Source organism: Zalophus californianus, chromosome 17, assembly GCF_009762305.2.
Source record: "Zalophus californianus isolate mZalCal1 chromosome 17, mZalCal1.pri.v2, whole genome shotgun sequence".
Lineage (NCBI taxonomy): Eukaryota > Metazoa > Chordata > Mammalia > Carnivora > Otariidae > Zalophus > Zalophus californianus.
In genome coordinates this window covers 35,275,327-35,297,350 of record NC_045611.1, presented here as the reverse complement: position 1 = coordinate 35,297,350, position 22,024 = coordinate 35,275,327, and the positions used below count along the sequence as shown (strand labels likewise).

The 22,024-nt window shown below is 41.3% G+C and overlaps 1 long non-coding RNA gene across 1 annotated transcript; it reads right to left on the bottom strand.

Annotated features, from left to right (window-relative positions):
* Positions 1–5,439: 5,439 nt before the first annotated feature.
* Positions 5,440–14,901, bottom strand: LOC113935488. Its single transcript, XR_003524045.1, has 3 exons — positions 14,617–14,901; positions 8,852–8,924; positions 5,440–5,577 (listed from the first exon to the last, which is right to left on the bottom strand). It is a non-coding gene; the product is annotated as an uncharacterized LOC113935488 (long non-coding RNA).
* Positions 14,902–22,024: the final 7,123 nt, after the last annotated feature.

The window sequence follows — 22,024 nt, the reverse complement described above, 5'->3', positions numbered from 1 at the left end:
AGATTCGTGAGACTGTATGGCTTGAAAAACAAAGTGTTCTGACTGGATGCTGTAGTAAAACCGCCAGCTCTCTGCTGGAAGGGACTGTCCTGCTGATGTCAGCCTTGCTGGGCACTTCCCTCAGTGCCATACAGGTCTGGACGAACTCTTATCCTGGCCCTACTTTCCTTTCTTTCTCTTTTCTTTCTTTCTTTCTTTCTTTCTTTCTTTCTTTCTTTCTTTCTTTCTTTCTTTCTTTCTTTCTTTCTTTCTTTCTTTCTTTCTTTCTTTCTTTCTTTCTTTCTTTCTTTCTTTCTTTCTTTCTTTCTTTTTCTTCTTCTTCTTCTTCTTCTTCTTCTTCTTCTTCTTCTTCTTCTTCTTCTTCTTCTTCTTCTTCTTCTTCTCCTTCCTTTTTCTTCTTCCTTCTTCTTTCTTCTTTTTCTTCTTCATCTCTTCTTCTTCTTTCTTCTTCTTCTTCTTCTTCTTCTTCTTCTTCTTCTTCTTCTTCTTCTTCTTCTTCTTCTTCTTCTTTTCCTATTTCAAAGGACATAAACATACACTGGATTTCATCTGGAACCACTTCTGGGAAAATGTGATTCACCTTTTCAAGAGGGCAAATTGCTCTGGAAGAAGTTTTTTAAAGGCTCGGAAAAACTGATAGAAATATGTATTCTGCTTTTTTACAAAATCCTTAGAAATGGACTTGAACAAAGTTATGAAATAGACAAGGTATGTCTCAGTCATGAGCCCATAACTCCCTTTGGCATTGCCCTCTGAGGACCACTCTGGTGTGCTTTCCTAAAGCCGATTCTGGCACCCTCTGACCATTGGACATTCTCCCAGACATGTATCCCATTCCTCAGATCCTTGTCTTTTCTAGGCAATAAGAGATGACATAGTTTAGTCACCAGATTATGAAACCTACTCAGTGAACTTTCAAGAGAAGAAATCTGTAATTTAGTTAGAGCATACATTTTTAACAAGTCCTTGTATAGTCCAGCTGGTCATATTGGAGGGTATTTAAAACACAGCAAGTGTCCAGTGAGATAGGGATATTAGGAGACTGTTCATGTCATGATACTCTTTTTGTCTCTTGCCTGCAACAAGGTTTAACTCTTGGTATTTGACTAACTTCCTTCTCTCCAGACCATATTGATTCACTTTCTGCTTATGGGTTTGCTAAAAACAAAATTAAGTAACTGGTATTTAAACAAGTTAAGTATTATTACCTCCAACCAAAATGATAGTACCACAACAGGGACACCCTGCCCATCAACCAAAATGGCTTCCAGCTTATAAGATCTCATTGCCATCTTCCCATTTTCCATCTCTAGACTTTCATGGAAATAGCCTACCAGAGCAAAGCTGAGAAAAAGGAGTTCAGAACCTGTTGTTTGGATGCTGAGGCGACATACATATCTGTATCACTGACCTTGACAGTTGCCATCTTTTTATTTAAAATTTTTTAAAAAATTTTTTATTGTTATGTTAATCACCATACATTACATCATTAGTTTTTGATGTAGTGTTCCATGATTCATTGTTTGTGCATAACACCCAGTGCTCCATGCAGAGCATGCCCTCTTTAATACCCATCAACAGGCTAACCCATCCTCCCACACCCTTCCCCTCTAGAACCCTCAGTTTGTTTATCAGAGTCCATCCTCTCATGGTTTGTCTCCCCCTCTGATTTCCCCCCTTCATTCTTCCTCTCCTGCTATCTTTTTTTTTTCCTTAACATATATTGCATTATTTGCTTCAGAGGTGCAGATCTGTGATTCAACAGTCTTGCACAATTCACAGCACTCACCATAGCACATACCCTACCCAATGTCTATCACCCAGCCACCCCATCCCTCCCACCCCCCACCACTCGAGCAACCCTCAGTTTGTTTCATGAGATTAAGAATTCCTCATATCAGTGAGGTCATATGATACATGTCTTTCTCTGATTGACTTATTTCGCTCAGCATAACACCCTCCAGTTCCATCCACATTGCTGCAAATAGCAAGATCTCATTCCTTTTGATGGCTGCATAATATTCCATTATATATATACCACATCTTCTTTATCCATTCATCTGTTGATGGACATCTTGGCTCTTTCCACAGTTTGGCTATTGTGGACATTGCTGCTATAAACATTGGGGTGCACATACCCCTTTGGATCCCTACATTTGTATCTTTGGGGTAACTACCCAGTAGTGCAATTGCTGGATCGTATGGTAGCTCTATAAAAGGTAGGAGTTTATAAGAAAAACCATAAAGCTGTTGTTCAAAATGACCCCGATCATTGGTCAGGTAAAACATGTGCTATGATAGCTCTTGCAATCATTATTTCCAAGAAGAGAGTGATGGAGTTAGCTTTTGTCTGGCCTTCAAGTAGCTGAGAAAGGTCTCATACTGGCAGCTGACATTGCTACATTACTTGATTGAACCAAAAATTTGTGGAGGAGAGCAGAGTGTTGAATTTAACAACAACAAAACCCGAAGGATTATTCAGGGAATTCCATAACTGCTACATTTGTTGAGATAATTCCCCAATATTTCTCTGAACCAAGATCCAGGTCTATTCTTATTTTTTTTTCCTTTTGATTACACAGACAGAAATAAAACAGGTGCCAATTTAGGCACTTGAGAGGGGCACATGCTAGACTCATGTGTGTGCACACTTATATGTGAGTCTTAAGCCTTTGAAACAGACTTCTTGGACCACAAGAAGCACACAAAGTGTATTTTAGGTCAATGCCATCAAGTGTGTTTGTGTGTGTATGATTGTGCATGTGTGCACATATTTGGGTGTGTGCACTTGATGCTATATGCTAGCAAGGCTATAAAAACTTGAAAAGCAGATTTGAAGGCAGCATGGAAATGCTTTGTTCTTCAGCAATGCTGAACTACCTGCTGTTCCCAGAAAGGCTCCAAGGCACCAAACTGTTTCACACACCTCTGTTTTTGTAATCATGTCTTTACAAGCTAGAATGTCCTCTCCTATTGGTCATTCAAGGTTCAGCTCAAAACTTTCTTTGACAGTAAGCAGGCAATTAACCATTTCCTCACTGGTGCACACTAAACCTTGTAGCCTCCTCTGATAGGAGGAAAACATCAAGCTTGATGATCTTGTTACCAGTATTCACTTACATGTTTCTCTCCCCCACTGGCTCAGTTAGAGCAGGTATTATATCAGACAAGGGATGATCCTATGGCCACAAGTCTACAATATGCAGAACATGAAGGTACTCATCTGTGAGGAAAACACTAACACTGGGTGCCTACTGACCAGGCACCCATCTGTGGGGCGCCATTTGAGTGCATTGAGTGTTTGACTATAGTATCATAACAGAAGTGACCAGGATCATTCTGGCTACTTATAAGAACTTCTAAGGACTTCACAAGATCTCAAACCAAAGGAGAGAATCAGTTCATTTCAGATTTTGTTTGAAGAATATTTTGATGTTACAGAAGAGTTTTAGAAAATGAAGATATTCCCTTCTGGGTAAAATTGATTTTCTTCATACCATTTGTGTATGAGACAGGAGGTTTTAATTCTGCATGTCATCTTAGTATTTTCCTTTTGTTCATTTACTCATTTGGTTAACGTTTATTGGACATCTGAACTTTAACTCCAAAATTACCTCATGCACCTGAACATGACATAAAATATTTTATCCAGTGTTGTAATGTGTGATTTAGAAATTTTGGGAAAAAGGGCTACTCTATTACCCATTTGTGATATCTGCATTCCTCCCCCAACTTAATCTTTCCTCTCAGAAGCCCAGAGACCCTGCTTATGGGTTTTTTGTGTGTGTATGATTGTGCATGTGTGCACATATTTGGGTGTGTGCATTTGATGCTATATGCTAGCAAGACTATAAAAACTTGATGAAAAGCAGATTTGAAGGCAGCATGGAAATGCTTTGTTCTTCAGCAATGCTGAACTACCTGCTGTTCCCAGAAAGGCTCCAAGGCACCAAACTGTTTCACACACCTCTGTTTTTGTAAAGATTATTCAGGGAATTCCATAACTGCTACATTTGTTGAGATAATTCCCCAATATTTCTCTGAACCAAGATCCAGGTCTATTCTTATTTTTTTTCCTTTTGGTTACACAGGCAGAATTAACACAGGTGCCAATTTAGGCGCTTGAGAGGGGCACATGCTAGGCTCATGTGTGTTCACACTTATATGTGAGTCTTAAGCCTTTGAAACAGACTTCTTGGACCACAAGAAGCTTATCAGCTCCTTCCGTGAACACCTGTTTCTGTGTGAAATGGGAAAAACAAAAAACAGTGACCCTTGACAAAGGAAAAAAAATCAGACACTATTTATTGAACATTTACTACATGCTTGACACAAAGAAGCCCTAAAGAGAAAACAAATTACTGTCCTCCAGGAACTTTACTCCAGTCCTACTATAATGACTAAACTAACATGTGGGGAATAATTGCAGGCAATAGAAGATAATTCATTCTTTCAATAAGCATCTCCTCAGCCCCTTGTATAGGACTAGTGCTGCAGGAGCCCCTGGAAGTGCAGGTACAAATATTCAGTCCCTGCACTCAAGGGGCTGATGGTCTAAGGGCCATATACACATAATATACCACAATAAGGTGTGCTAAGCTATAGCAGTGGAGATGTGTGGTTGCCCAATGAAGCAGATAATGAGCCCACTGGAGGCCAGGGCAGCCTTTCAGAGAGGATAACATGGGAGGGGTGAGTTCACTGGGGAGGAGTTGGGGCAATTAACTGCTATTGAAACATTTTCATGGGGTATTCCAATTCTATTAAGGTCTGATTTAAAAATAGTACATACAGTGAGGTTGAAGGAGAGGAGTTTCAAACTTTGCCAAGCCCCCATTCTTTAAGATGCATCTTAAGGCAAAATGACTCTTAAGGAGATATATATATATATATATATATATATATATATATATATATATATATATATATATATATGGTTTTTCTTGGTCACTTTCTTTCCCATTCACTCATTCATTCATTCAACAAACTTTATGGAATTTCCTGGTGCCCAGACATGATTCTAAGGACTGAGGATGCAATGGTGCACAAGATAAGGTCCTTTCCTTCAAGAACTTTTATTCTGGTGGAGAAGCAAATAAACAAGATTATATCGTTTGATAAGCCCTATGAAAGATGAAGGTATGAAGTTACTGGGAGGAGCCTCTTAACACATTCTGGTCAAGGAAGCTGCCTTGAAAAGGTGACATTTGAGCTAGGACCTGAAAGATAAAAACTAACCCATATGAAGAATTGGTGGGTAGAGAAGAAGATACTTAAGGCTAATGGAGTTAGGAAATATACATTAAACAACTGTGCCTTCAGGCCTTGATCCACATATAGCCCTCTTTTAATAGGATTTGACCATCAGTCAGATCAGACTGGATTATGCTACAATAGTAAGTGACTCCCAATCTCAGTGATGTATAATGACATAGGCTTACATGGCATGCACGGCACATGTCCACGGCAGATTGGAGGGATGATGGAGCAGCCTGCATCTTAATGCTTGTTCTTGTGGTAGAAAGAGAGGAAGACAGAACATGACCACGATCACACACTGGTTCTTACAGCATTCACCTGAAAAGAGATGATACACATTTTATCAACCAAAGAATGTCACATGTGCACCCCTAACTCCAAGGAGGTAATGCAGTGCAATTCCTACACTGTATCAGGAGAATGAGAAATGTCTAGTAAACAGCACTAATGACTCCCTTATGTGGGAAAAGTAATGAATTTGCATTTCTCTCTTATCTGGTACATGAACTCAAAAACTTTGAAAGTTTGTCACTGAGCTCCAAGAAGTTTGGTCATAATCTATCTGAGCTCTCTGAAGAGAAGAGCAAGGCTAGCTTCTGCTGCTAACACTCCTGTCTTAGTCTGCTCAGGGTGCTGTAACAAAATACAATACACTGGGTGGGTTAAACAACAGAAATTTATTTCTCCCAGTCTGGAGGCTGGGAAATTCAAGATTCTGGTTTGTAGATGGTCACTTTCTCTCTGTGTGCTCACATGGCCTTTCCTCAGTGCACTCTCCTGTAAAGAGAAAGAGTTCTTGTGTCTCTTCCTCTTTATAAGAGGCACTGATCCCATCATGAAAGTACCACCCTTATGACATCATCTAAACTTAATGACCTCCCAAAGGACCCACCATTAAATACCATCACGTTGGGGGTTAGGGTTTTAACATAAGAATTTGGGGTAGGGGGCAAACATTCAGCTTATCATAGTCCCCTTCTGTCATGTGGTCTTTCAGAGCCAGCTTTATTTCTGAATACTCTCTCATTCCCCCAAAATGAAGGATACTGTAGACAATTAAATGCCAAAATTCTTCAGTCAAACAAATGTGCCTTAATTTCTATTTTCTTTGGACCCTAGGAGCCTCAGAGGAAGATAGGTCCTAGGAGCCAAAGTAACCATGAGATTGTGTGGGAATTCAGAAAAACAAGGGATCAACATAGGATGAAGTAAATATACACTCAGGGATGGCTTGGCCTGAACCTAGAGGAAGTGCCTGTGTTTAAGAGGAAAATCAAACTTGGCTTCCCAGGCCTCTCAGCTACTGCCCTCCCTCAGCAACAGAAACCCCAGCAAAAGATGCTTTAGTCCCCAGAATCTCACTTCCCGGAAGCTCATGTTCAAAATGCTCAGAGAACCACCAAGAACCCACTTCTGGGTTCTTATGTGCCAGGCTGGGGGAAAGCTCAGAAGGTGGTGGAGATGCCGAGGCTTTGGTTTTTAATGACAGTGGGAAAATGCCAGGTAAAGGATGGGCAGAAGGGGGAAACTGAAAGAGCTGAAGCATTTCTGATGAAAGAGTCTGAGTGAGGTGAATGTGAAAAGGGGCAGATGAGAGCAAAGGGCCAGAAAGCAAAGGTAATGAGGCAGCACAAGTGCAGGTGGGGGAGAGCAGGTATCAGAGGGCTGGGTGTCCTCTCAAGTGCAAAGGGGGAATGCCCGGCAGAGACCAGCTTGGCACAGTTGTCACTGGCTGGCCACTCTTCCTGGGGAGAGAACAGATTGGTTCATATCTGTGCCTTATAAAGCTGGGGAGTCAGAGTGGGCAGAAGTCGTGGATGCAGGTTACTGAGTGTCTGGTCACCCTGTCTCTGTATGTACCAGAGAGTGAGGGTTAGGGACAGCCGCTGTTTTTGCCAGTCTTGCATCCATCCCCTCTTCTACTGCTCACAGCACCCTGATTTTCAGCTGGAAACTCCCCTTAGGAACACATCAATTCTTCCTACTTCCTATTGTGAGAGAATTGGGCATACAAATCAGGATTGACCCATGTGAATATAGCATCAACCAAATGATTGGTTGGGGGTTGACATGTGACCAATCATATTAACACTGTCAATTCCAAGATTTTGTTGGAATAATGGAGGTTAAGTCACCTTTTTATCCAGGGACTACTAAGCTAGCAGGATGTCAGTCTGAAGCTGCCAACAGCCATCCTTCCCACTACCTGGGGAGAGTCTAAGAATGAACCAATAGAGAGGAGCCTGGGCTGGGTTGAGAGATTGAGCACCTGCTGGATTCACTGTGCATCCCCGGCATCTTTGTATTGTGACCATCTAAAATCCTTTTGTTCCTTAAGACTGCCTGAGTGGACTTCTGTCACTGAAAGGGCCCAGTCTGGTTCCCACCTCTTCTGGCAGCAAGCTCACTTTCTGCCCAGCTTTCTATGAATATACTAACTTGTCTGCTTCCCATGGCTACCACCTAAATTCAGGGTCCTAATATGTGGTTTGCATCCTAGCTCTGGTTTTTACTAAGTGTGAGAACTTGAGTAAGTTCCTCAAACTCTCGCTGCTTATTTCCTCATCTGTAAAATAGGGATAATAATACTATTTTTCTCATTAGGTTGTTGGGAAAATTAAATGAGTCAATAGATGTCAATTGCTTAGAATGGTGCCTAACACATAGTAAGTTCTTAATAAGCATTAGGGGGCTTGTGCCATCACATATTGCATATGCTGAACCAGGAAGAGATGCAAAGCATTTGCCACTGCCAAATGGTCTCTCCTTGCTGAGCGCACTCTTAGAATACTGGGCTGACACAAATTTGGCTTTCCTCCCATACCTCCTGTTACCTGGAAAGCATGCAAAGGACAAAGTGAGTATTGATATGTGGCCTGATCTCAGGGTGCAGCTAGCCATGGCCCCAGGGAGGGAAGTGAAGCAGCCCTGCCTTATTGGCAGCAGGAATTGTGTAGGCTCTAAAGGGGCTCCAGCAGGCTGCAGGGTGGATGCTGTCAATCAGTGGAAAGGGTTTTCTGTAGCAAGGCATTGAATAGCTTCTAATAGGGCAGAGCAATGATCCTTTCATCCTTTGAAACTTCTATGAAGGGTTTGGAACCATGTTTAAAAGTTTATTTGTGGATCTATTGCTTGCATAGTAATTTAATTATGCACCTCTGAGAATTCACTCTCAGCTACAATTTCCTCCTCTTCATCTTATTTTCTGAAGTCTTAAATTGTCCTTATAAAGAAAGGCAAAAGGTGAACTTGTAAGGAGAATAAGCTAAGAAACCCTGATATTTCTAATACTCTACTTGTTGGGACCATTCCTGCAGTGATGATGTTGTTTGCCTTTGACGTGTGAGAGGGTAACCCTCCAAATGCCCAGGATTCATTTTCAATCCCCCCCAAGTCAGAACACACACAGTCCTTTCTTCATGGACCCTCCATTCAGCTTGTTACCATAGAAACTGCTGCCTGTGTCAGAGCACCTCTGAGAGGGTAGGAAGGAGGCATGAGCTGCTACCATAGCAACATGCAGCTCCACAGCAACAGCCCACACTTGGTGCCATCTTGATTCCAAAGACAGACTAATCATTGTAGAGGATACCTGGGTGGCTTTCCGAGGCTGGGAAGTGAGAACTCAAATAACTGATCCTTATTAGTAGCTCAGCCAGCTCTGCCTAGAATGGAAGAGTCAGAAAAATGTATTTCAAAGTCCTGAGATGACTACATGGGCCAGAACCCATTTGAAGCCATAGTACCAATGAGGCCACTTGCCATTGTTGAAAAGGTTAAATGATTAATCCTGATGTTTCTACTAACATTGTGCTTACATGACTAATATACACAGCTTCATGGTAAAGAGTATAAATTTAGGAACCAGACTCCCTAGAATCAAATATTGTATTTGTCACTTACTGGCTCTGAGACCTTGGATAAGTCAACTTGTCTGGGTCTCAGTTTTCTTATTTGTAAAATGACAATAATAGTCCCTACTTCACACGGTTGCTATGAGAACTAAGTCACTGAATTTATGAAAAGCTCTAAATTCCATCTTAAAATAATTCCCCAATACACATTAACTGTTATGATTATTACTACTAATAATAATGAGATAGCACTTATGAGTGCTTACTTGGTGCCAAGCATAGTGCTAAGCACTTTATTAAGGACCTTCTGTCCTTACAGTAACCCCACAAGGAGGTACTCTTGTTATCTTGTATTAGTGTACAGACAAGGAGCTGACACCTCACCTCAAGAGGCTAGGTCCTACCAACACTATGTCTCTGGAGCATTCATTCCCAACAGGGCGAAATCACCCTCAAGGGGCACAGAGATACATACAGCACATAAATAGGTGCTCAGTGTATCTATGGTATTAACATTTCATGGGTGCCAGGGAGGGTGGAAGGCAAGTATGAAAAATTGTCTAAAAAGGCTCTTTAGGGCAGTGATAATAAAAACAAGGTTGAGAAAGCAGAAATCAGATGGGAAGATTTGGGAAGCTAAGCTCCAGGCAAATCCAACCCCAGCCATTTGCTGGTAATCAAGGCCTTTTACCACTCCAGTATCAAGAACTGGCAACAAAACCACACCTTCCACAGTGACCTTGGAAAAAATGAGGACAACATTCAAGAAATTACTTTGAACTTGTTAGAAGAAAGGCCCTGTGTAAACCCATAGGACTGTTGTCATTCTTGGCGCTGATGGGGAACTCCGAGATTGTTTAGGAATCAAGTCCCAAAGCTCTTCTTTGACCCGTGAAAAGGCAGCCAGCAAAGACACTGGGGGTGGGATCAGCAGACTCCTGCCCCAGCTCTCCACAGGAAGCTGACAGCCAGCTGCTGGGATGGGTGTGTTTAGGCCCTGGCTAGCCCTCTAATGTCTGGGGAAAGGCTGACAAGGAATCACTTGTGGAAATCCTCCTAGAAACACTTCCCAAAGGACTGGAAGCTTTTCCATCCCTGTCACCTAAGCAGCTAACCTCTGGGCATTGAGCTACTAACTGGAAGAAATGGTACCCCCAGGGCCTGCAGGCTGCAACAGCCACAAGGCAGTGAGATGGGAGATTCCCTGGAGCCCTTGACGATGGTCCCAGATACCTATCCCTCTCCATCCACTCCCAGATAATGTGAACAAAGCCACTCAGCAAAAGTAAAAATCAACCTGGAAATTTGTGATGATTTTATGATTTGCTAAGTAATTTCACATTCATCAGAGCCATGAGAAAGCATTGCTGTTAATATTATTATAATCAAGAAAGGTAGGGAAGAGAGAGGGCAGGACCTCAACTCAAAACATCCAGCATTTTCCCAGAAGGACTCCACAGACCAGAGACTTTCAAACTGGTTTTGGTTGTGACTAAACTTAGGATATACACTTTACACTGTAAACAGGTACAAGCACACATGTATGCATCAAACTAAAATAAAAGTGTCATGAAATAGTACTTGTCCTTAATGTGGATGATGCATTTTGATACTCCCTGCTATAGCCTAGTGTAATCTGTTTTAAAGGGTGTGTGATTCACTAAGATGACTTCATGGGTCACAAGCCAAGATTTGAAGATTATCGTCAAAGACTGCATGATACTCTTTAAGACAGTGATGCATGGAAGTTAAGAACCTGGACTCTGGCATCAGACTGGTATGGTTCAAGTTCAAGATTACCAGTCACTACTGGAGATTTCAGCAAAGTTTGTTCATTTCTCTCATCCTCATTTCCTTAGTAACAGGGTGGGAATATTTGGGAAGCCCCAGTGTGGATTGGAAGGGGGCACCATTCCCACAAGACTATGTATGTTAGGAGCACAGAGAGGGGGTGCTCAGAAATCCTCACATACAAAATATTTTTCCTTCCTTGCAAAAGTCCAGGGCTCATTTGCTTTTAAGCTACAGCCAGTCACAAAACACATTCCAGAAGAGATTGTTGTAGCCTAGGCAAACCTGGAAGCTTGCAGTGCGCTAATCGAAAATTATACACTTGGTTTTCTGACTACCAACTACTGTCCAAGGATGATCTTAAATATGGGTCTGAGCACACAGTTTACCCGACTCCTGACACAGGCTGTGTTCATTGAGCAGCTGAAATTGCTGGTGAACCTGCAGAAATAGCCCAGTTTGGCCTGTAAATCATTGTGTTCAGGCCAGAAGCTGCATGCCAGCCCCTTGCCTTTGCCTTTGCCCTTGCCCCACAGGACAGCCAGTCCTGGTGCTCCGAGAGCCAGGTGGTCAAGGGAGGGATGTGTGGGTGGGTGTACACATGAGAGTACATGTGTGAATGTGTGTGGGCACACGTCTACATGGAGGGCAGCAAAACACATGGCTCCCAAGAGCAGTGAAGGAGGCGGTTATGTTCCTAGACTATTTGCTTCTTGCCCCTGAGGACTAGGATGGGAAAGGAGAAAATGATGTTGAGCATAGTGCTCAAAAGGTGACTGATATTTGCTGAGCACTTATTTTGCAACAGGCATGGTGCTAAGCTCTTTAATTGCAAAGTCACATTTACTCTTCATGATAGCCGTATGAGACAGCTGTTACTATTATCCCCACTTTACAGAAAAGGAATCTGGGGCTCAGGGATGTCAAGCAGCTGGTCAGTGGCCAAGCAAAGACTTGGACAATTTGACTGAAAGCATCATCCTCAGGGAAGCAGCCAACAGAAGCATTTTCCATCAGGGAAAAGGTAGCCTTCCAAACTAGGCTTGAGGCCTGTCCCAGCTTTCCAACTTGAGATGCAGGGGGTCTGCTGACATCTTCAGACAGGTTCAGGTGTTAGGGACCAATGGGGAAGGATAGGGAAAAGAGCTGGAGGGGTTTGCTTGAAAGCTGTCTTTCCAAGGAGTGTAGACTCTAAAATATGCGAGCTGGAATGGGCTTTTAATTTTGAAGATAGTGAAATTGCGACCCAGAAAGGGGAAGTGACTTGCTCAAGGCCACCCAACAAGTTAGTAACAAAGCCAAGATGAGAATCTGCATTGACACTACATCTATATCTTTGGGGTAAATGCCTAGTAGTGCAATTGCTGGGTCATAGGGTAGCCCTATTTTTAACATCTTGAGGAACCTCCACATTGTTTTCCAGAGTGGCTGTACCAGCTTGCATTCCCACCAACGGTGTAAGAGGGTCCCCCTTTCTCCACATCCTCACCAACATTTGTTGTTTCCTGTCTTGTTAATTTTTGCCATTCTAACTGGTGTAAGGTGGTATCTCGTGGTTTTGATTTGTATTTCCCTGATGGCTAATGATGTTGAGCATTTTTTCATATGTCTGTTAGCCATTTGTATGTCTTCTTTGGAGAAGTGTCTGTTCATGTCTTCTGCCCATTTTTTGACTGGGTTATTTGTTTTTTGAGTGTTGAGTTTGAGAAGTTCTTTATAGATCTTGGATATCAGCCCTTTATCTCTAATGTCATTTGCAAATATCTTCTCCCATTCTGTGGGCTGTCTTTTAGTCTTGTTGACTGTTTCCTTTACTGTGCAGAAGATTTTTATCTTGATGAAGTCCTAAAAGTTCATTTTTTTCTTTTGTTTCCCTTGCCTTTGGAGACATGTCTTGAAAGAAGTTACTGTGGCCAATAGTTGAAGAGGTTACTGCTTATGTTCTCCTCTAGGATTTTGATGGATTCCTGTCTCACATTGAGGTCTTTCATCCATTTTGATTTTATCTATGTGTATGGTGTAAGGGAATGGTCCAGTTTCATTCTTCTATATGTAGCTGTCCAATTTTCCCAACACCACTTATTGAAGAGACTGTCTTTTTTCCATTGGATATTTTTTCCTGATGTGTCAAAGATTAGTTGACCATAGAGTTGAGGGTCCATTTCTGGAATCTCTATTCTGTTCCACTTGTCTATGTGTCTGTTTTTGCATCAATACCATGCTGTCTTGGTAATCACAACTTTGTAATATAGCTTGAAGTTGAGCAACGTGATGCCCCTGCTTTGTTTTTCTTTTTCATCATTCCCTTAGTGATTTGGGGTCTTTTATGGTTCCATACAAATTTCAGGATTGTTTGTTCCAGCTCTTTGAAAAATGCCAATGGTATTTTAATAGGGATGCATTGAAAGTGTAAATGCACCCTAAAAAAAATAAATTAACCCTAATGTTCATAGAAGCAGTGTCCACAATAGCCAAACTGTGGAAGGAGCTGAGATGCCCTTCAACAGATGAATGGATAAAGAAGATGTGGTATATACAATGGAATATTCTTCAGCCATCAGAAAGGATGAATACCCACCATTTGCATTGATGTGGATGGAACTGGAGGGTATTTATGCTAAGTGAAGTAAGTCAAGCAGAGAAAGACAGTTATCATATGGTTTCATTCATATGTGGAACATAAGCAATAGCATGGAGGACTACAGGGGAAAGGAGGGAAAACTGAAGGGGGAGAAGTCAGAGAGAGAGATGAACCATGAGAGACTATGGACTCCGGGAAACGAACTGAGCGTCTCAGAAGGGAGGGGGTGGGGGGAGGGGATAACAGGGTGATGGGTATTAAGGAGGGCATGTGTTGTCATGTGCACTGGGTGTTATATGTAACTAATGAATCATTGAACACTACATCAAAAACTAATGATGTACTATACAGTGGCTAAGTGAACATAAAAGAAAAAAGAATCTGCATTGACAGACTCCTAGTCCAGAATGCTCTTTCCACAGTCCCAACAACAAAAGTAATAGCAATACTATGCACATGAATGGAGTGCCTATTATCCTACCAGAAACCATACTAAGTATATGTATTAACATATATAACATATATAAGATATGTACTGATAAGATATGTACTACTATTATCCCCATGCCACAGCTAAGGAAACAGTGACAGAGAGGTTAAGCAACTTGCTTAAGATCACACAGCCAAGAAATACTCCATGTCCTTCAAAGCCTGTAAAAAGGGTTGTTGCCCAGCCTGTTACATTTTCTCAATTTAATTGGCGCAGTTTCCTCCCAATTTCATGTGCCCACAGCTGCCTGCTCTCCACTCTACCCCACTCCCTTCCCAGAGAACCCAAATTATCTTTTCCTGGCCCTGATCTCAAGGAGGTGAAGCCAAAAAGTCTAGAAGGGTTGGGAAGGAAGTCCGCAGGACCAGGAGCAGGGGTTTTGCTCTTCTGAACAAAGTTTTCTAAACAGCCCGGCTGCTTCCCCTCCTCATCGTGCTGAGTAACATCCAGCCACCCAAACAGCTTCTGGCCACTGGGCTGGGAAGCACCCACTAGGTCTGGTGGGCTTATGCTAGTCATGACTAATAGCTTTCCACCCTCTCCCAAAATTCCATTTTGATCAGGTGTCACATTAGACAGAAAAGGCTTTTGTTTAATTTGGGTTATCTGAGTAGCAGTTGCTTTTTTTAACTGCACCTTACCCTTTTTATAGCTGTAGATAATCTTTCTTTCCATAGACAGGCCCAGAAATGTAACTCTATTTATGGGTCAGGCTTCACACACAATCATCACTCAGAGGACGGTGATGGAGCAATAACTCACTGGAACAGCCGTGCCACCTTCACACACTTGGTTCTCTCTCCCTGAAGCTCGCTGCCATGGAGGGCTGGTGAAGGTGACCACCTCTAGAGTGGAATAGAAGATGAGATTCCAGCCCAGAAGCAAGGAGCTGAAAAGAGGATGGAAGCAGCAGTCCAGAGGCCTAGAGGGGCATGTGTAAGGTGGTTATTGACCTGTTGTGACCTGCCCAGCACAGGGGACAGAGCCCAGGCCTCCTTTGATCTGCCCAATGTGGGAGACAGAGCCTGGGCCTTTGACCTGTCCAGGGCAAGAGACAGAACCTTGGCCTTTGACCTACCCAGTAGAGGAGACAGAGTCTTGGCCTTTGACCTGCCCAGGGCAGGAGACATAGCTCTGGCCTTTGACCTGCCCAGTACAAGGGACAGAGCCCAGGCCTTCGACCTGCCCAGTGCAGGGGACGGAGCCTGGGCCTTTGACCTGCCCAGTGCATGGGACAGAGTGCCAGGTGCATTGGGCCACATGCTCTAGAGTCAGACACAGGAGCTCAAATTCTGCCTGGTCCACTGACCAGCGATGTGTTCTGAGCAGGTTACTTAACCATTCTAAGTCTAGTTTCCTCAGCTGCAAAATGGGGATAACACACTGTGGGATTATTACAAAAACTGAAAGAATGTAAAGTGCAGAACACAGTGCCTGACAACCCAGGAGGGTTCAAAAATGTTGGGTGTTATTTGCAGGAGTGTAGATGAACCTTGAAAGATTTTGTTGAGTGAAAGAAGCCAGACACAAAATAACACATACCATATGATTTCATTGAGCTAAAGTTCTAAAAAGGCAAAACTAATCTATGGTGAAAAAAATCAGAGCAGTAGTTGCCTCTAAGGTGGGAGTTAGGGACAGAAGGAAGGGTCACAAGGGATTTTCCAAGGGTGATGGAATTGTCCTGTGTCTTGATAGGGGTGTGCATGCATTTGTCAAAACTCATGGAACTGAATACTTGAAATCTGGGTATTACTGTGTATAAGTTATATCATCAAAAAATTACCAGTAAAAAACACAATTTTTATTCTACTTCTGCTTAACATTTTGAAATCTTTTTTTAAATAATTTTTTATTGTTATGTTAATCCCCATACATTACATCATTAGTTTTTGATGTAGTGTTCCATGATCCATTGTTTGTGCATAACACCCAGTGCTCCACACAGAATGTGCCCTCTTTAATACCCATCACCAGGCTAACCCATCCCCCCACTCCCCTCCCCTCTAACCCTCAGTTTGTTTTTCAGAATCCATCGTCTCTCATGGTTCGTCTCCCCCTCTGACTTACTCCCCTTCATTCTTCCCCTCCTGTTATCTTCTTCTTTTTCTTTTTTTTAACATATATTGCATTGTTTGTTTCAGAAGTACAGATCCGTGATTCATCAGTCTTGTACAATTCACAGTGCTCACCATAGCACATACCCTCCCCAATGTCTATCACCCAGCCACCCAATCCCTCCCACCCCCCACCACTCCAGCAACCCTCAGTTTGTTTCCTGAGATTAAGAATTCCTCATATCAGTGAGGTCATATGATACATGTCTTTCTCTGATTGACTTATTTCACTCAACATGACACCCTCCAGTTCCTTCCACGTCGTTGCAAATGGCAAGATCTCATTCCTTTTGATGGCTCCATAATATTCCATTGTGTATATATACCACTTCTTCTTTATCCATTCATCTGTCGGTGGACATCTTGGCTCTTTCCACAGTTCGGCTATTGTGGACATTGCTGCTATAAACATTGGGGTGCACGTACCCCTTCGGATCCCTACATTTGTATCTTTGTGGTAAATACCCAGTAGTGCAATTGCTGGATCCTTTGGTAGCTCTAATTTCAACTGTTTCAGGAAACTCCATACTGTTTTCCAGAGTGGTTTCACCAGCTTGCATTCCCACCAACAGTGTAGGAGGGAAACCGTTTCTCCACATCCCCTCCAAAATCTGTCGTTTCCTAACTTGTTAATTTTTGCCATTCTGACGGGTGTGAGGTGGTATCTCATTGAGGTTTTGATTTGGATTTCCCTGATGCCGAGTAATGTTGAGCACTGTTTCATGTGTCTATTGGCCATTTGGATGTCTTCTTTGGAAAAAAATCTGTTCATGTCCTCTGCCCATTTCTTGATTGGATTATTTGTTCTTTGGGTGTTGAGTTTGATAAGTTCTTTATAGATTTTGGATACTAGCCCTTTATCTGATATGTCATTTGCAAATATCTTCTCCCATTCTGTCGGTTGTCTTTTGGTTTTGTGCACTGTTTCTTTTGCTGTGCAAAAGCTTTTTATCTTGATGAAATCCCAATAGTTCATTTTTACCCTTGCTTCCCTTGCCTTTGGCGATGTTTCTAGGAAGAAGTGGCTATGGCTGAGATGGAAGAGGTTGCTGCCTGTGTTCTTCAGGGTATTGATGGACTCCTGTCTCACGTTTAGGTCTTTCAACCATTTGGAGTCTATTTTTGTGTGTGGTGTAAGGAAATGGTCCAGTTTCATTCTTCTGTATGTGGCTGTCCAATTTTCCCAACACCATTTGTTGAAGAGACTGTCTTTTTGCCATTAGACATTCTTTCCTGCTTTGTCAAAGATTAGTTTTGACCATAGAGTTGAGGGTCCATTTCTGGGATCTCTATTCTGTTCCATTGATGTATGTGTCTGTTTTGGTGCCAGTAACATACTGTCTTGATGATGACAACTTTGTAATAGAGCTTGAAGTCCGGAATTGTGATGCTGCCAGCTTTGCTTTTCTTTTTCAATATTCCTCTGGCTATTCAGGGTCTCTTCTGGTTCCATACAAATTTTAGGATTATTTGTTCCATTTCTTTGAAAAAGGTGGATGGTATTTTGATGGGGATTGCATTGAATGTGTAGATTGCTCTAGGTAGCACTGACATCTTCACAATGTTTGTTCTTCCAATCCATGAGCATGGAACGTTTTTTCATTTCTTTGTGTCTTCTTTATTGCTTTCATGAGTATTTTATAGTTTTCTGAGTACAGATCCTTTGCCTCTTTGGTTAAATTTATTCCCAGGTATCTTATGTTTTTCGGTGCAATTGTAAATGGGATCGACTCCTTGATCTGTTTCTCCTCTGTCTTGTTGTTGGTGTATAGGAATGCCACTGATTTCTGTGCATTGATTTTATAACCTGCCACTTTACTGAATTCCTGTATGAATTCTAGCAGTTTTGGGGTGGACTCTTTTGGGTTTTCCACATACAGTATCATATCATCTGCAAAGAGTGAGAGTTTGACTTCCTCCTTGCTGATTTGGATGCCTTTGATTTCTTTTTTTGTCTGATTGTTGTGGCTAGGACTTCTAATCCTATGTTGAATAGCAGTGGTGAGAGTGGACATCCCTGCCGCGTTCCTGACCTTAGGGGAAAAGCTCTCAGCTTTTCCCCATTGAGAATGATATTCGCTGAAGGTTTTTCATAGATGGCTTTTATGATATTGAGGTATGTACCCTCTATCCCTATACTCTGAAGAGTTTTGATCAAGAAAGGATGCTGTACTTTGTCAAATGCTTTTTCTGCATCTATTGAGAGGATCATATAATTCTTGTTCTTTCTTTTGTTAATGTATTGTATCACGTTGATTGATTGTGGATGTTGAGCCAACCTTGCAGCCCAGGGATAAATCCCACTTGGTCGTGGTGAATAATCCTTTTAATGTACTGTTGGATCCTAATGGCTAGTATTTTGGTGAGAATTTTTGCATCCATGTTCATCAAGGATATTGGTCTGTAATTCTCCTTTTTCATGGGGTCTTTGTCTGGTTTGGGGATCAAGGAAATGGTGGCCTCATAAAATCAGTTTGGAAGTTTTCCTTCCATTTCTATTTTTTGGAACACTTTCAGGAGAATAGGTATTAATTCTTCTTTAAATGTCTGATAGAATTCCCCTGGGAAGCCATCTGGCCCTGGGCTTTTGTTTGTTGGGAGATTTTTGATGACTGCTTCAATTTCCTTAGTGGTTATAGGTCTGTTCAGGTTTTCTATTTCTTCCTGGTTCAATTTTGGTAGTTGATACATCTCTAGGAATATACCCATTTCTTCCAGGTTATCTAATTTGCTGGCATAGAGTGGCTCATAATATGTTCTTATAATTGTTTGTATTTCTTTGGTGTTGGTTGTGATCTCTCCTCTTTCATTCATGATTTTGTGGATTTGGGTCATTTCTCTTTTCTTTTTGATCAGTCTGGCCAGGGGTTTATCAATCTTGTTAATTCTTTCAAAGAACCAGCTCCTAGTTTCGTTGATCTGTTCTACTGTTCTTTTGGTTTCTAGTTCATTGATTTCTGCTCTGATCTTTATGATTTCTCTTCTCCTGCTGGGTTTAGGCTTTATTTGCTATTCTTTCTCCAGCTCCTTTAGGTGTAGGGTTAGGTTGTGTCTTTGAGACCTTTCTTGTTTCTTGAGAAAGGCTTGTATTGCTATATACTTTCCTCTCAGGACTGCCTTTGCTGTATCCCAACGATTTTGAACAGTTGTGTTTTCATTTTCATTGGTTTCCATGAATTTTCTTAATTCTTCTTTAATTTCCTGGTTGACCCATTCATTCTTAGTAGGATGCTCTTTAGCCTCCAAGTATTTGAGTTCTTTCCGACTTTCCTCTTGTGATTGAGTTCTAGTTTCAAAGCATTGTGGTCTGAAAATATGCAGGGAATGATCCCAATCTTTTGGTACCGGTGGTAACCTGATTTGTGACCTAGGATTTGATCAATTCTGGAGACTGTTCCATGGGCACTAGAGAAGAATGTGTATTCTGTTGCTTTGTGATGGAATGTTCTGAATATGTCTGTAAAGTCCATTTGGTCCAGTGTTTCATTTAAAGTCTTTATTTCCTTGTTGATCTTTTGCTTAGATGATCTGTCCATTTCACTGAGGGGCGTGTTAAAGTCCCCACCATTATTGTATTGTTGTCAATGTGTTTCTTTGCTTTTGTTATTAATTGCCTTATATAATTGGCTGCTCCCACGTTAGGGGCATAGATATTTACAATTGTTAGATCTTCTTGGTGGATAGACCCTTTAAGTAGGATATAGTGTCCTTCTTCATCTCTTATCACAGTCTTTGTTTTAAAATCTAATTTGTCTGATAGAAGGATTGCCACCCCAACTTTCTTTTGGTGTCCATTAGCATGGTAAATGGTTTTCCACCCCCTCACTTTCAGTCTGGGGGTGTCTTTGGGTCTATAATGTGTCTCTTGCAAACAGCATATTGATGGGTCTTGTTTTTTAATACAATCTGATATCCTGTTTCTTTTGATTGGGACATTGAGCTCATTTACATTCAGGGTAACTATTGAAAGGTATGAATTTAGTGCCATTGTATTGCCTGTAAGGTGACTGTTACTGTATATTGTCTGTGTTCCTTTCTGATCTATGCTGCTTTTAGGCTCTCTTTTTGCTTAGAGGACCTCTTTCAATATTTCTTGTAGGGCTGGTTTTGTGTTTGCAAATTCCTTTAGTTTTTGTTTGTTCTGGAAGCTTTTTATCTCTCCTTCAATTTTCAATGGTAGCCTAGCTGGATATAGTATTCTTGGCTGCATATTTTTCTCGTTTAGTGCTCTGAAGATCTCATGCCAGTCCTTTCTGGCCTGCCAGGTCTCTGTGGATAGGTCTGTTGCCAATCTAATATTTCTACCATTGTAGGTTACATATCTCTTCTCCCGAGTTGCTTTCAGCATTTTCTCTTTGTCTCTGAGACTTGTAAGTTTTACTATAAGATGCCGGGGTGTTGACCTATTTTTATTGATTTTGAGAGGGGTTCTCTGTGCCTCCTGGATTTGGATGCCTGTTTCCTTCCCCACATTAGGGAAGTTCTCTGCTATTATTTGCTCCAATATACCTTCTGCCCCTCTCTCTCTTTCTTCTTCTTCTGGGATCCCAATTATTCTAATGTTGTTTCGTCTTATCGTATCGCTTATCTCTCGAATTCTGCCGTCATGTTCCTGTAGTTGTTTCTCTCTGTTTTTCTCAGCCTCTTTATTTTCCATCATTTTTTCTTCTATATCGTTGATTCTCTCTTCTGCCTCATTTATCCTAGCAGTTAGTGCCCCCATTTTTGATTGCACCTCATCAATAGCCTTTTTGATTTCGACTTGGTTAGATTTTAGTTCTTTTATTTCTGCAGAAAGGGTTTCTCTAATAACTTCCACGCTTTTTTCAAGCCCAGCTAGTATCTTTAAAGTCATGATTCTGAACTCTAGATCCTACATCGTACTCATGTCAGTATTGAGTAGGTCCCTGGCAGACGGTACTACCTCTTGTTCTTTTTGCTGAGGTGAGTTTTTTCATCTTCTCATTTTGTCCAAAGGAGAAAAGATGAATGAGAGTACAGAATGCTAACAGGTTAACAACGTCCCCAGCAAATATACTCTATATAAATCAGAAAAAACCTGAAACGAGGGGAAAAGAAAGTAAAGAAAGAAGAGAAGGGAAAAAAAAGGAAAAAGAATATGATAAAAACAAACAAAACAGAACAAAACAAAAAAAAAACAGAATATGATCAAATATGATCAGGCTAGTGCATAGATCAGTGCCACACCATAGCTTTTGGGCATATTTTGGTATGTTAGAAGAAAGTGCCTGCTAAAATTTTAAAGGAGGAAAGACTTATATATGTACAAAATAAGGGTTAATACAATGAAGGGGTGGCAGATGACTGTAAAGATGAAAATTATAAAAGATTGTATAAAAGGAATTGATAAGAAGTTGTTTTTAAAAAGAAAGAAGAAGATTTAAAAAGAAAAGAAAAAAAAAGGGAGAGAATGTGATCAGGCAGGAGAATAGAACAAAGCCATACACTAGTGATTTAGGGTATATTTTGATGTTAGAAGAAATTGTATCTCAAAATTTTAAAGAGAGAACAACTTATATATATGCCAAAAATAAGGGTGACTACTATGAAGGGATAAAAATATGACTCTAAAAATGAAAAATAAAAAATGTTGTTTTTTCAAAAGGGATTGATAAGATGTTGTTTGAAAAAGGGAAAAAGAAAAATAAAAAAAAACAGTTAAAAAATTAACTTGGAAAACTAATGAATTATGGTAAAAAAGCCATGAATTCTATGTGCAGTATTCCCCTAGCGCTGGAGTTCTCCCATTCTCCTTGATCGGTAAACTTGGTCTTGTCTTGCTGGCTGTTCGTGCTGATCTACTGGGGGAGGGGCCTGTTGCCGTGGTTTCCAAATGTCTTTGCCGGAGGCTGAATTGCCCCGCCCTTGTCGGTCCGGGCTAATAAGCAAGCTGCTCGGGTTTGCTCTCAGG